The sequence below is a fragment of the Eriocheir sinensis genome, chromosome 11, assembly GCF_024679095.1.
Source record: "Eriocheir sinensis breed Jianghai 21 chromosome 11, ASM2467909v1, whole genome shotgun sequence".
Lineage (NCBI taxonomy): Eukaryota > Metazoa > Arthropoda > Malacostraca > Decapoda > Varunidae > Eriocheir > Eriocheir sinensis.
In genome coordinates this window covers 17,848,649-17,862,840 of record NC_066519.1, presented here as the reverse complement: position 1 = coordinate 17,862,840, position 14,192 = coordinate 17,848,649, and the positions used below count along the sequence as shown (strand labels likewise).

Below are 14,192 nucleotides of genomic sequence, written 5' to 3'. Positions count from 1 at the left end.
CTCCTCTACCTCATCTTCCTTCTCTTTTTTTGTTATTTCTTCTGCTTATACTACTTCTCTCTATCTACTTTCCCTCTTTCTCTACTTCCTGCTGCTTTCTCTTCACCTGCTTCTCCTAGTTACCTGATCTCCTCATCCCTCCTACTCCCCTTGTTACCTGAGCAGACTGCATCTCTCTCCTCCCCCTCCTCCTCCTCCTCCTCCTTGTTCACCTGCTTTTGACGCCCGCCTCTCATACTAAGCCGGATATTCACTCTGCCTTACACATTACAACCTTCGCTAGCCAGAGCTCTTCATCCCTCAGCCTCCCACACGCAGCTGGTCTTGTCATGCCTTCACAGATTCGCGTGGAGGGTCGAGGTTCGTGGGAGTACGCTGTCTTACCCTGTCCTGCCCTTCCCTGCCTGCTGGTGTTTGCTTTCCCTGTCCTGTTCGTTTAAGTTCGTGTTTGTTTGCTGTCTTACCTTGTTATGTCTTGTTCTGCCTTGTTCTGCCTTGTTCTGCCCTTCCCTATCTCGCTTCATCATGATTTGCCTTGTCCTGCTCTGCCTGTTCTTCCCTTCCCTTCACTTCACTGCTCTCTCCCTCCCTTCCCTTCCTTTGCTTTCCTATCCTTTGCCTTGCCCTGCTCTGCCTGTTCTTCCCTTCCCATCCCCTCACTTCTCTTCCCTTTCCTTCCCTTCCCTTCCTTTGCTTTCCTATCCTTTCCTATCCTATCCTATTTTATCCTTTCCTTTGTTTTTCTTTGCTTTTCCTTTTCTTTCCTTTCCTTTCCTTTCTCCTCCCCTTCCTTTTCTTTCTTGCATTCCCTTCTCTTCCCTTTCGTTTCCCTTGTCCTTCCTTTTCTTTCCCTTTCCTTCCCTTCTCTCTTTCCTTTCCTTTCTTTGCATTCCCTTCCCTTCCCTTTCCTTTCCTTTCCTTTCCTTCCTTTGCATTCCCTTTCCTTCCCTTTCGTTTTCCTTGTCCTTTCATTTCCTTCCCTTCCCTTTCCTTTCCTTTCCTTTCCTTCCTTGCATTCCCTTCCTTTCCTTTGCATTCCCTTTCCTTCCCTTTCGTTTTCCTTGTCCTTTCATTTCCTTCCCTTCCCTTTCCTTTCCTTTCCTTTCCTTCCTTGCATTCCCTTCCCTTCCCTTTCGTTTCTCTTGTCCTTCCTTTTCTTTCCCTTTCCTTCCCTTTTATTTCCTTTCCTTTCCTTTCCTTTCGTTTCCCTTGTCCTTCCTTTTCCTTCCCTTCTCTATCCTTTCCTTTCTTTTACTTCCCTTCTCTATCCTTTCCTTTCCTTCCCTTCCCTTTCTCCTCCCACTCCTTTCCTTTTCCTTCCTTGCATTCCCTTCCCTGTCGTTTCCTTCCCTTCCCCTCCCTTCCCTGTCCTGTTCTCCTGATTCACCTGTGCCCAGACCAGCCGACAAGCAAGGGGAGGCTGTATTATTTAAGCTGTCCGCTGTATTTTCGGTTCCTGTATAAACTTCGGCTGACAGTTCTGTATTGCGTTAGTCTCTGGGTTCTGCCGCTTCTCTGCCTCCTCTTTGTCAGTCTGTTTTGGTGTTTTTCTGGTGTTTTGTTGTGTCTGGTTTGTTTCAGTGTTGTTGTTTTTGTTTGTCAGTCTGTTTTGGTGTTTTTCTGCCTCTCCTCTTTGTCAGTCTGTTTTGGTGTTTTTCTGGTGTTTTGTTGTGTCTGGTTTGTTTCAGTGTTGTTGTTTTTGTTTCTCGTGGTTCGTGGTGTTCGTAGAATCCTTAATCGTCGGCTTTGGTGTCAGATTTCACAAGACTAGATTCGAATCCCTTTACGTTGCTTCATCTATTACTAAAAGTCTCTGGGGTTTATAGGATCACGAAACGCCGAACATAGTATCAGATTCCTTATAACAGAATCCAAATCCCTTCATCTAGCGTCTCACGGGTTATATTAAACGGTCTTTTTTTGTCCTGCTTCTTACTTAAAACACTTTATTCCTTATTCACTCTTCTATTGCTCATTCAACCCTTGTTTCAATTTCTTATCCGTCTTTTTCTGTTTCTCAATCATCTCTCTCTTCACCCCATAGGATCAAGACACAGTGGGAACATCCATTAGGCAGTCATCCGTCAGGTTATCCACATTGTTCGATTCATACCATACAACACGAGAACACACACAAGCACTCATCCATCAGCTCATCCACCTTACTCGCTTTATACAGAACACAAAAACACATCCAGACAGTCAATCATCCACCAATCCATCCATATTTTTCGCTTTATATCAAACACAGAAACACACCAGGCAGTCATCCGTCAAGCCATCCACCTTGCTCACTCAATACACAACACAACACACAGGCAGTCATCCATGATCTCACCACTTAACTCGCTTCATTATATAGGACAAGAGAACACACCCAGTCAGTCATCCATCAATTCATCCACCTTGCTTACCTTATACACAACACTAACACCCAGACAGTCATCCATCAGCTCACCACTTAGCTCGCTTCATTAGAGAGGACAAGAGAACACACTCAGTCAGTCATCCATCAAATCATCCACCTTGTTTACCTTCTACACACCTCGCTTGCTTTACATAGGAAAACACAATACCACACTGAAGTCACCCGTCAGCTCACCCACACCTCACCTTGCTCTATACAGGAGACCAAACGAACACACAGCCAGTCATCCACCAATCCATCCATCTTGCTTGCTTTACATAGGAGAACAACACACTCAGGTCATCCGCCAGTTCGCCCGCACCTCGCCTTGCTCTCTTACACGCGTTACGATGCTACGATATTTTCCATTTAATTTCGTGTCCCCAACAGTCTGCCCAGAATAGAGCCTTTGAAGTTGATCCATTTACCTCCGCGCCAACCTCGCCCCCTGTGTCTCGAGTGAAGGAATATGATTTTGCCGGGAACTGCACTAACGGTTTTAAAAGTTATTATTTTTTTTTTTGTTCTTGTTATGGAATCTCTTTGGTAATAGTGTGAGATAACGGGGGATAATTTTACTTAGAACTAACACTTGATATTTTTGTTTTTTGTTTTTATTAATAGTTTGAAGATAACGAAGGATAATTTACCTTGAAACTTAACAGATGATTTAGATTTTTGTTTTTTTTGTTTGTCTTTCAAGTCTGCGATGCTATAATATACCTGGGGGGGGAAGGGGGGGGTAAGAGAGAGAGAGAGAGAGAGAGAGAGAGAGAGAGAGAGAGAGAGAGAGAGAGAGAGAGAGAGAGAGAGAGAGAGAGAGAGAGAGAGAGAGAGAGAGAACGAGTAGGAGAAAACGAGAAAAGAAAACGAGAAAACGATAAAAAACGAGAACAAAACGAAAGAAAACGAGAGAAAACAAAAGAAAACGAGAGAAAAGATCAGAAAACGAGGGAAAAAATAAAATGCGAGAAAACAGAAAACGAGAGAAAACAAAAGAAAACGAGATTTTTTGAAAAAAGAAAACGCGAGAAAACAAAAAAAAACCCGAGAAAACAAAAGAAAACGCGAGAAAACAAAAGAAAACCCGAGAAAACGAAAGAAAAACGAGCGAAAGAAAACGAGAGAGCGACAGAGAGAACGAGAAAGCGACCGCGAGACACCAAGAGAGCGAGAGCGAGACAGAATGAAAAAAAAACTTATCATTTCAAAATTAAGCTTCTTAGGAGGGCCCCGCGGCGATGGCCAGATTGGTTTTAAATTGAAGCAACGAGATTAACCGCGCGGAGCAGCCACCAGACACCTCCCGCTGCTGGACGCGACTTTTTCTCTTTCCGTTTCTTTGGGAGATTAAAATTGAGTTCTTCGCCTTCATTAACTGGGAATTAGACGAGAACGGAGATTAATGGCGAATGGGATAATTAACACACACACGCACACACACACAGATAGATAGATAAAGAGCGACCGACACAGACCGACACAGACAGACACAGACGTACAGATACACACACATACACACACAGATAGAGATAGAAAGAGAGCGAGACAAACAGACACACACACACACACACACACACACACACACACACACACACACACACACACACACACACACACACACACACACACACACACACACTTAGGCAAATTAAATCGTGTGTGCTGGTATAAAAAAAAAATGTATACAAAAGTTAAAGAAATATGATAAAACATGTGATTAAATACGGAAAATTGTGACTATTACTATAATCCTGCAGAAACCAACCAAGCAAAACACGCCCGCACACGCCCACACCCACGCGAGTTTACATAATGCTGCACTGTATGAAGGTCGCAAAAGATGTATTAGTGCGCATTTCCATTCACAGCGTCGCTCATATTTTTACCTGGGCGAGGCGGAGCAAAAGAGCGCGAGATGACGTTAGCGAGCTGGCCTTTGAGGGGGTGGACATGTTACGTAAGAGGAAGCGTGGGATGAATTGACGTAGATGTGAAGAACTTACATACACGACCGAAGAGAAAGAAAATTTACATACACGACCGAAGAGAAAGAAAATTTACATACACGACCGAAGAGAAAGAAAATTTACATACACGACCGAAGAGAAAGAAAATTTACATACACGACCGAAGAGAAAGAAAATTTACATACACGACCGAAGACAAAGAAAATTTACATACACGACCGAAGAGAAAGAAAATTTACATACACGACCGAAGAGAAAGAAAATTTACATACACGACCGAAGAGAAAGAAAATTTACATACACGACCGAAGAGAAAGAAAATTTACATACACGACCGAAGAGAAAGAAGATTTACATACACGACCAAAGAGAAAGAAGATTTACATACACGACCGAAGACCAAGAAAATTTACATACACGACCGAAGAGAAAGAAGATTTACATACACGACCAAAGAGAAAGAAGATTTACATACACGACCGAAGACCAAGAAAATTTACATACACGACCGAAGAGAAAGAAAATTTACATACACGACCGAAGAGAAAGAAGATTTACATACACGACTGAAGACCAAGAAAATTTACATACACGACCGAAGAGAAAGAAAATTAGAGGAGCAAAAGAAAACAAAAGAAAACGTATATATTGAAGGGAAAAAAAATAGAGAAGTAGAAGAAAGAAAAACAGAAGTAGACAACCGTATATATATTGAAGAAAAATAATCAGAAAAGTAGAGAAATAGGAAGACAGAAAAAAACGTATAAATAGGATAAATAAATCAGTGAGGAAGAAAAAAGAAAGAAAAAAAAACGTATATTGAAGAGTATATTGAGAAGTAAAGAAAAGAAAAAGAAAACATGAAATAACTTAGATGTGTAATGATCTTTCGAGGAGGAAGATGAGTCAGAGAAGACTTATAGGCAGAAAATGAAAAAAAAGAACAGAAATAAAAGTAAAAAAAAAAAGAAAATGAAAAAAAACAAGACAACAGAAATAAAGGTAAAGAAAGACAGAAAATGAAAAAAACGACAATAGAAATATAAGTAAAGAGAAAGGACGGAAAATGAAAACAAAACAAAACAACAGAAATAAAAGTGAAGAAAAAGGACATAAGGAAAAAAAAACAGAAATAAAAGTAAAAAAAAAGACAGAAAAGGAAAAAATACAAGACAACAATAATAAAAGTAAAAAAAAGAACAGAAAAAAACAAGACAACAAAAATAAAAGTAAAAAAAAGGGACAGAAAAAAAACAAGACAACAAATAAAAGTAAAAAAAAGGGACAGAAAAAAACAAGACAACAAATAAAAGTAAAAAAAAGGGACAGAAAAAAACAAGACAACAAATAACAGTAAAAAAAACGGACAGAAAAAAACAAGACAACAAATAACAGTAAAAAAAAGGGACAGAAAAAAACAAGACAACAAATAACAGTAAAAAAAGGGACAGAAAAAAACAAGACAACAAAAATAAAAGTAAAAAAAGGGGACAGAAAAAACAAGACAACAAATAACAGTAAAAAAAAAGGGACAGAAAAAAAACAAGACAACAAATAACAGTTAAAAAAAAGGGACAGAAAAAAACAAAACAACAAAAATAAAAGTAAAAAAAAGGGACAGAAAATAACAAGACAAAAATAAAAATAAAAAAGGACAAAATGAAAAAAAACAATACAACAGAAATAAAAGTAAAAAAAAAATGAAAGTATGAAATAACTTTTTTAAATAAACTTATCAAGGTCCAGAAGAAAACGAGGATGTGTTAAAGAAACGTGTGAAAGAGAGAGAGAAAAAAAAAGGTCGACGTTCTCTCACATCTTCCTCTTCGCTTCTCGCAGCCACTGAATGCAAAATAATTTCTCTAATAATGACTTTCGCTTCGTCGGTTCACACACTTCCAAACGAGCCGGAAATTTTAGGTTCTGCGCAAAACAAGAAGCAAACATGTATATTTCTCTCTCTCTCACGTTAATTCGGATATTTATGTATGATGGAGAATATGCAGTGTGTGTGTGTGTGTGTGTGTGTGTGTGTGTGACTGATAAAGACAGACTAGAAATATGGAGGAAGAAACAGAGGAAGAAGGAAAAGAAAGAGAAAAAAAGGACAAAAAGACACGATGAAAGAGAAGGAAATGAAGGAGAGGAAGAGACGAAGGGAAGAGGAAGATGATAGCCAAAAAAAAACAAAAAAAACAACAACCTGCGAAGAAAATAAATAAAAGAAAGAAGGAAATAAGAAGTGAAAGGGAGATTAAGAAAATAATATGAAAGAGAGAAGAAGGAGAAGGAGGAGGAGTACAAAAACAGATAAAACGAGAATCAATTACGAAATATGAGGAAGAGGGAGAAGGAACAGATTGAGTGAAGGAATGATGGAGATGGTGATGAAGGGAGGGGAAGGAGGGGGAGATAAGGGGAAGATGATAGAGGGTGAAGGAAGTCTGAGAGGAATTTGAGGAAACGAAATGCTCGGTGAGGCGTGAGACGTGATTCTGCTAACACAAACTCAAGACCGACTGCCAAAACCTCGACTTCGTAACAACACAGCGCCTCCTGCTTCTCCTCTTTCTGCCTTTCCTCTCCTTTTACTCTTCTTCTTCTTCTTCCTCCTTCTCCTCCTCCTCCTCCTCCTACTCTTCTTTCTCTCCTTTCCCAAACCTCGACTTCGTAACAAAACAGCGCCTCCTGCTCCTCTTCTTTCTGCCTTTCCTCTCCTTTTACTCTTCTTCTTCTTCTTCCTCCTCCTCTTCCTCCTCCTACTCTTCTTTCTCTCCTTTCCCAAACCTCGACTTCGTAACAACACGGCGCCTCCTGCTCCTCTTCTTTCTGCCTTTCCTCTCCTTTTACTCTTCTTCCTCCTCCTACTCCTCCTTTCACCTCCTCTCGCAATGATACTTTTCTCTTCTTTCCCACCTTCTCCTCTTTTCCTCTTTCTCAAACCTCGACTTCGTTATGACAAGGTGACCCCTCCTCTCTGTCTTTCCTCTCTCTTTCTCTTCTTTCTTCCCTGTCACCTCCTCTCCCAAAGCTGTTTGTTGTTCTTTTCCACCATCCTCTCTTCCTCCTCCTCCTCCTCCTCTTCCTAGAATCTCGACTTTTTGTGATGTTCTTGGTATCCAGTGCTCCCTCGTCTTCCCTTTCCTTTCCTCTCCTTTTTCTCCTCTTCCTCCCTCTTCATCTCCTTCCCCAGTGCTATTTTTCTTATTCTTTTACATCACTCTCTCCTCCTCTTCCTCCTTGCCAAACCCTTGACCTCTTCCTTTTCCTTTTCTCTCGCCCTTCTCATTTTTCTCCTCCTTCACCTCCTCTCTCAACGCTATTTGTACTGTTACGCAATCTTTTACTCCTCCTCCTCCTCCTCCTCCTCCTCCTCCTCCTCTTCTTCTTCTTTCACCCTAATCACCAGCATTCCTTTTTTTCCTATCTCATCAACTCTAAACTGCTTTCTATCCAGTCAGTTCAGTCGCTTTTTCTTCTTCCCTCTCCTTCATTTCCTCCCCATATCATTATTGCCATTCTTTTCGTTCCCTTGTGTTCCCCTCCTCCTCTTCCTTCTCCTGCCCTTCAACTACCTCCTCCTCCTCCTTCTGCGCCATTTACATAACCCACACTAAACTCCCTCAATTTTTCCCTCGCTTTTTCTTTTTCCTTCTCCTTCATCTCCTTCCCATATCATTATCACCCTTCACTTCGTCCCTTTGTGTTCCCTTTCTCCTTTTCCTCCTCCTCCGCCATTTACATAACCCACATTAAACTCCCTCTCTGGAGCCTATTTTACCTTGATCTCCGGGGCAGGTGACGTGACAGGTGGGTCGACAGTCGTGTGGAGTTGGCGTACAGGTGTCAGGGTCCCTTCGACGCTCCCCTCACCTGTCCTGTTAGCCGCCTTTCACCAGGGACCAGCATCACCATCATCATCATCCTTCCCTTAGACCCTTTCCCTTCTCTCTTCTCGTCTCGTTTCTCTGCATGACAAGTGGAAGGTTATTAGTTGAAGGGCGTCATGAGGGGTGAGGTGTGGTATGGTGGCGATTCCTCCTCCCTTTTTCTTCCTCCTCTTCTGATGGTGTTTTAGTGTGTTGTTGTGATTGTGATTGTTTTGGTTGTTGTTGTTGTGGTGGTGGTGGTGTTCTTGAGGTTTCATTATAAAGTTTTCAGAGGAGGTTAAAGAGGAGGAGGAGGAGGACTAGAGGAAATGGAGGTAAGAGAGAGAAAGAAACTGAGAATAATGATGAAGAAGAGGAAGAAGAAGTGATGGTGAAGGAAAGAAAACGAACCAGAAGAAAAATAAGAGAGAGAGAGAGAGAGAGAGAGAGAGAGAGAGAGAGAGAGAGAGAGAGAGAGAGAGAGAGAGAGAGAGAGAGAGAGAGAGAGAGAGAGAGAGAGAGAGAGAGAGAGAGAGATAGAGAGAGAGAGAGAGAGAGAGAGAGAGAGAGAGAGAGAGAGAGAGAGAGAGAGAGAGAGAGAGAGAGAGAGAGAGAGAGAGAGAGAGAGAGAGAGAGAGAGAAACATTGACAAGCATACACACGAAGATACAATACAACACAGCAAACAACAAGTAAATATTTAAAAACTCTCTCTCTCTCTCTCTCTCTCTCTCTCTCTCTCTCTCTCTCTCTCTCTCTCCTCCCCCCACCCCACCCTCCAGCCTCGACATGCTTGGGCTTCTCAGGAGTCATCAGAGAGATTAGAAAAGGGAGTCAACAGGTTCCGAAAAGAGTTCATTGCTCGACCCTCGCAGACTCCTAATAGCCATGAATATGCTGAACCAAACTCCTGGAAGCATAAATATTTGCCGGAAAAACTCGCAGGGACAGAGACCGAAAGGAGGGAGATAGAGATAGATAGATTGATAGATAGATAACGATATTGATAGAGATGAATAGAGACAGGCAGAAATAGATCGTGAATATTTGCCGGAAAAACTCGCGGGGACAGAGATCGAAGAGGGGGAGACGGATAAATAGATAGAAAGAGATTGATTGATAGATAGATAACGATATTGATAGGCAGATGAATAGATACAGGCAGATATATATTGGTAGATTGATAGGCAGAAATATATAGATAGATCGTGAAGACTTGCCGGAAAAACTCGCGGGGACAGACCGAAACGAGGGATTGAGATAGATAAAGAGATAGAAAGATAGATAGACTGGTAGACAGATAACGATATAGATAGACAGATGAATATATACAGGCAGATATAGTTTGGTAGACTGACAGGCAGAGATATTTTGATAGATCGTGAATATTTGCCGGAAAAATTAGCAGGGACATAGACCGAAGCGAGGGAGATAGATAAAAAGATAGGAAGATAGATGGATTGAAGAACAGAAAGTGAAAGATATACAGATGAATAGACAGATAGGCAGTAATAGATAAATTGGAAGATAGATAGGCAGATAGATAGATCATAAATGTTTGCTGGAAAAAAATCGGAAAAAAAACAGACCTAAGAGATAGATAAATATATGGATAGAAAGAGATACTAGATTGATAGATAGCGATATAGATAGATAGGGAAAGAGAGAGATTGGTAGATAGATAGATAGACAAGGCATAGGTCGGCAGGAAGGTTATAATATTAGGAAATCTATGAATATATATAAAGACAAACAGGTAGAAGGTAGGTTGGTAGGAATGATGGATAAAAGGAAGGAAGAGAAACAAGAAAAGGGGAAAGAAAAAAGGTAAAAAAAAAAAGGGAAGGAGGGAAATATAGTAAACCAGGAAGGAAATACTGGAGATAAAGAAAAAAAAAGAAGGAATGAAGGAAGGATAGGACGGCAGACAGGTTAGTAATTAGGCAGGTAAAGTACGTGAGTGGGTAAGTAGGTAGGATTTGGAATTGGTAGGTTGTTAGGTAGACAGGTTAATAGATTTGGCAGGTAGGTTCAAAAATATCGACACCGGTAAATTAACTGATAAGACAAATGGGAAGTAAAAGAAACGGAAAAGCAAATAAACGAAATCTAACAAAGAAGAAGGATAAAAAACTATATTGTAAGAACTGCGTGACCTAGAATCGAACACTGAATCCGCGACACCATTTTATTTTATAGAGCTCACTGGAAAAGCAAACGGAAGATAGTACGAGAGAGAGAGAGAGAGAGAGAGAGAGAGAGAGAGAGAGAGAGAGAGAGAGAGAGAGAGAGAGAGAGAGAGAGAGAGAGAAGGAAGGAAAGGAGGAAGGAAGGAAGAGAAAGAAAGGAAGAGTAAAATGGAATAGAAAAAGAGAAAAAGGAAGAGAAAAACAGAAAAAGGAGGAGAGAGAGAGAGAGAGAGAGAGAGAGAGAGAGAGAGAGAGAGAGAGAGAGAGAGAGAGAGAGAGAGAGAGAGAGAGAGAGAGAGAGAGAGAGAGAGAGAGAGAGAGAGATAGAGAGAGAGAGAGAGAGAGAGAGAGAGAGAGAGAGAGAGAGAGAGAGAGAGAGAGAGAGAGAGAGAGAGAGAGAGAGAGAGAGAGAGAGAGCATAAGGTTATCCGCTCAAATGTGACTTTTCAACAATATTCCACCCATTACCATTTCTTTCAATACGTTCAGTGCTCGTGCTGGGCGACTAAAAAGAACCAGGAAGGGAGCGGCTGGGCGGAGGGCGAACGAAGTAAAAGAAAAAGTGTGGGGGCGGAAGGCCGTGACAATACAACGCAGGGGGCGAGAGAGAAAGGGAATAGGGGGCTGGGGGCGACGGTCCAAGCGTTTTTTGCCGCAGTCTCCCTTTGACACGGGCCGCTGTACCTAACGCAAAGAAAACGAGTGTAGAAAAAAAACGGGAGTACAACTGCCTCCTCTCTTGTCGCGCTCGCTTCAGGGGGGAGACTGCAACAAAATAAAGACGGGAAAAAAGAAGAACAAAAATGAATGAATACCCCGTCTGCTTTCTGTTTTTTGCCATGATACACGATTCTTTGAAGCGATCGTTCTTTTCAGAGCTTATCCAAACGAAAAACCACAGCGCTGCGATAGGCTATAAGGCCAAATGAAAAAAAGAATGGGTTATACTGCTATAGTTTGGTGCCCGCCGTGGTCTCCTCGCGCCAAACGGGGACAGGAGGCGAGCGAAATGCCGCTTGTGGATGTAAAAATAGACAGAGATAAAAAAAGAGAAAAAGAAAACCCCCGGAAAGGCAGTGACTGTTTTGCGTTCGAGTTGGCAAAAACAGAAGTGCAAGACCCGACCAGTGCAGCTCAGAGCGGTGGAGGAAGGAGTGGGGTGAGGGGGCGGAGGGAAGAAAAGGGAGAGGGGAGAGAGGAGAGGGAGCGGACGGAGGATGGACGTAGAGGGGGTGGGGGAACTGTGAGGGGGAAGAGGGTTGGGGGACGGTGAGAAGGGGGAGAGAAGGAAAGGGGAAGGGCTGGTGAAGAGGTGGGGAGGAGGGGGAAGGTGGGCATTGGAATGGGTGTTAAGAGGGAAGGGGAAGGGGGGGATTGGGAGGGGTGGGAAGGAGGAGGAGTGCACAGAAAGGGGGAAGGGGGCATTGGAAGGGGTGGGAAGGGCTGGGGAAGTGGAAGAAAGAAGGGGGATATTGGAAGGGTCGCGTCCCCTGTGTATGGGCAAGAAAAAGCGACTATATTCACTTTGTTGCTTGAGTCAGCGTTAAAATAAGCGAGTTTTCATTGAATGGCTCGCAAAGGTTTGGGGATGAAGTGCGTGTGAAGGACTTTTTCTTTAGCGTTAGGATAAGGGGAAGGGAAAGGAAGAAAGAAGGGAAGGGAAGGGAAGGGAAGGTTGAGTTAGGGGAAGGGGAGGGAAGAAAGGAGGAAGGGAAGGGAAGGGAGAGTTAGGGGAAGGGAAAGGAAGAAAGGAGGAAGGGAAGGGAAGGTTGAGTTAGGGGAAGGGAAAGGAAGAAAGGAGGAAGGGAAGGGAAGGATGAGTTAGGGGAAGGGAAAGGAAGGAAGGAGGAAGGGAAGGGAAGGGAAGGTTGAGCTAGGGAAGGAAGGAAGAAAGGAGGAAGGAAGGAAGGAAGGTTGAGTTAGGGGAAGGGGAAGGAAGAAAGGAGGAAGGGAAGGGAAGGGAAGGTTGAGTTAGGGGAAGGGAAAGGAAGAAAGGAGGAAGGGAAGGGAAGGGAAGGTTGAGCTAGGGGAAGGGGAAGGAAGGAAGGAGGAAGGGAAGGGAAGGGAAGGTTCAGCTAGGGGAAGGGAAAGGAAGAAAGGAGGAAGGGAAGGAAGGTTGAGCTAGGGAAGGGGAAGGAAGAAAGGAGGAAGGAAGGAAGGGAAGGTTGAGCTAGGGGAAGGGGAAGGAAGAAAGGAGGAAGGGAAGGGAAGGGAAGGTTGAGCTAGGGGAAGGGGAAGGAAGGAAGGAGGAAGGGAAGGGAAGGGAAGGTTCAGCTAGGGGAAGGGGAAGGAAGGAAGGAGGAAGGGAAGGGAAGGGAAGGTTCAGCTAGGGGAAGGAAGAAAGAAAGGAGGAAGGAAGGAAGGAAGGTTGAGTTAGGGGAAGGAAGGAAGAAAGGAGGAAGGGAAGGGAAGGTTGAGTTAGGGGAAGGAAAGGAAGACAGGAGGAGGAAGGAAGGAAGGGAAGGTTGAGTTAGGGGAAGGGAAGAAAGGAGGAAGGAAGGTTGAGCTAGGGGAAGGAAGGAAGGAGGAAGGGAAGGGAAGGGAAGGTTCAGCTAGGGGAAGGGGAAGGAAGAAAGGAGGAAGGGAAGGGAAGGGAAGGTTGAGTTAGGGGAAGGGGAAGGAAGAAAGGAGGAAGGGAAGGGAAGGGAAGGATGAGTTAGGGGAAGGGAAAGGAAGAAAGGAGGAAGGGAAGGGAAGGGAAGGTTGAGTTAGGGGAAGGGTAAGGAAGAAAGGAGGAAGGGAAGGGAAGGGAAGGTTCAGCTAGGGGAAGGGAAGGAAGAAAGGAGGAAGGAAGGAAGGAAGGTTCAGCTAGGGGAGGGGAAGGAAGAAAGGAGGAAGGGAAGGAAGGATGAGTTAGGGGAAGGGGAAGGAAGAAAGGAGGAAGGAAGGAAGGAAGGATGAGTTAGGGAAGGGGAAGGAAGAAAGGAGGAAGGGAAGGGAAGGGAAGGTTGAGTTAGGGGAAGGGAAAGGAAGAAAGGAGGAAGGGAAGGGAAGGGAAGGTTGAGTTAGGGGAAGGGGAAGGAAGAAAGGAGGAAGGGAAGGGAAGGTTGAGTTAGGGGAAGGGGAAGGAAGAAAGGAGGAAGGGAAGGGAAGGGAAGGTTGAGTTAGGGGAAGGGGAAGGAAGAAAGGAGTAAGGGAAGGGAAGGTTGAGTTAGGGGAAGGGTCAGTAAAAAAGGAAGGACGGGAAGGATGAGTTAGGGGAAGGGCAAGGAAGAAAGGAGGAAGGGAAGGGAAGGGAAGGATGAGTTAGGGGAAGGGAAGGAAGACAGGAGGAAGGAAGGGAAGGTTGAGTTAGGGGAAGGGGAAGGAAGAAAGGAGAAAGGAAAAGGAAGGTTGAGTTAGGGGAAGGAAGGAAGAAAGGAGGAAGGAAGGAAGGGAAGGTTGAGTTAGGGGAAGGGAAGGAAGAAAGGGAAGGAAGGAAGGAAGGATGAGTTAGGGGAAGGAAGGAAAGGAGGAAGGGAAGGAAGGTTGAGTTAGGGGAAGGGAAGGAAGAAAGGAGGAAGGAAGGAAGGGAAGGTTGAGTTAGGGGAAGGGGAAGGAAAAAAGGAGGAAGGGAGGATGGGAAGGGTGAGTTAGTGGGAGAGGAAGGACGAAAGGATGAAGGGGAAGGAAGGTTGAGTTAGGGAAGGGAAGGAAGAAAGGAGGAAGGAAGGAAGGAAGGGAAGGATGAGTTAGGGAAGGGAAAGGAAGACAGGAGGAAGGGAAGGGAAGGGAAGGATGAGTTAGGGGAAGGGGAAGGAAAGGAGGAAGGAAGGGA

General features: G+C 43.8%; 1 long non-coding RNA gene across 3 annotated transcripts in view; it reads right to left on the bottom strand.

The window, feature by feature from the left end:
* Positions 1-14,192, bottom strand: part of LOC126996961 (uncharacterized) — a 59,645-nt gene that overhangs the window by 14,668 nt on the left and 30,785 nt on the right. For 2 of the 3 annotated variants that reach the window (XR_007751772.1, XR_007751769.1), the window contains exon 2: positions 8,159-8,345. The exons of the other annotated variant lie outside the window; for it this stretch is intronic. This is a non-coding gene — a long non-coding RNA (uncharacterized LOC126996961). The remainder of the gene's footprint in view (positions 1-8,158; positions 8,346-14,192) is intronic. 3 annotated transcript variants of the gene reach the window in all.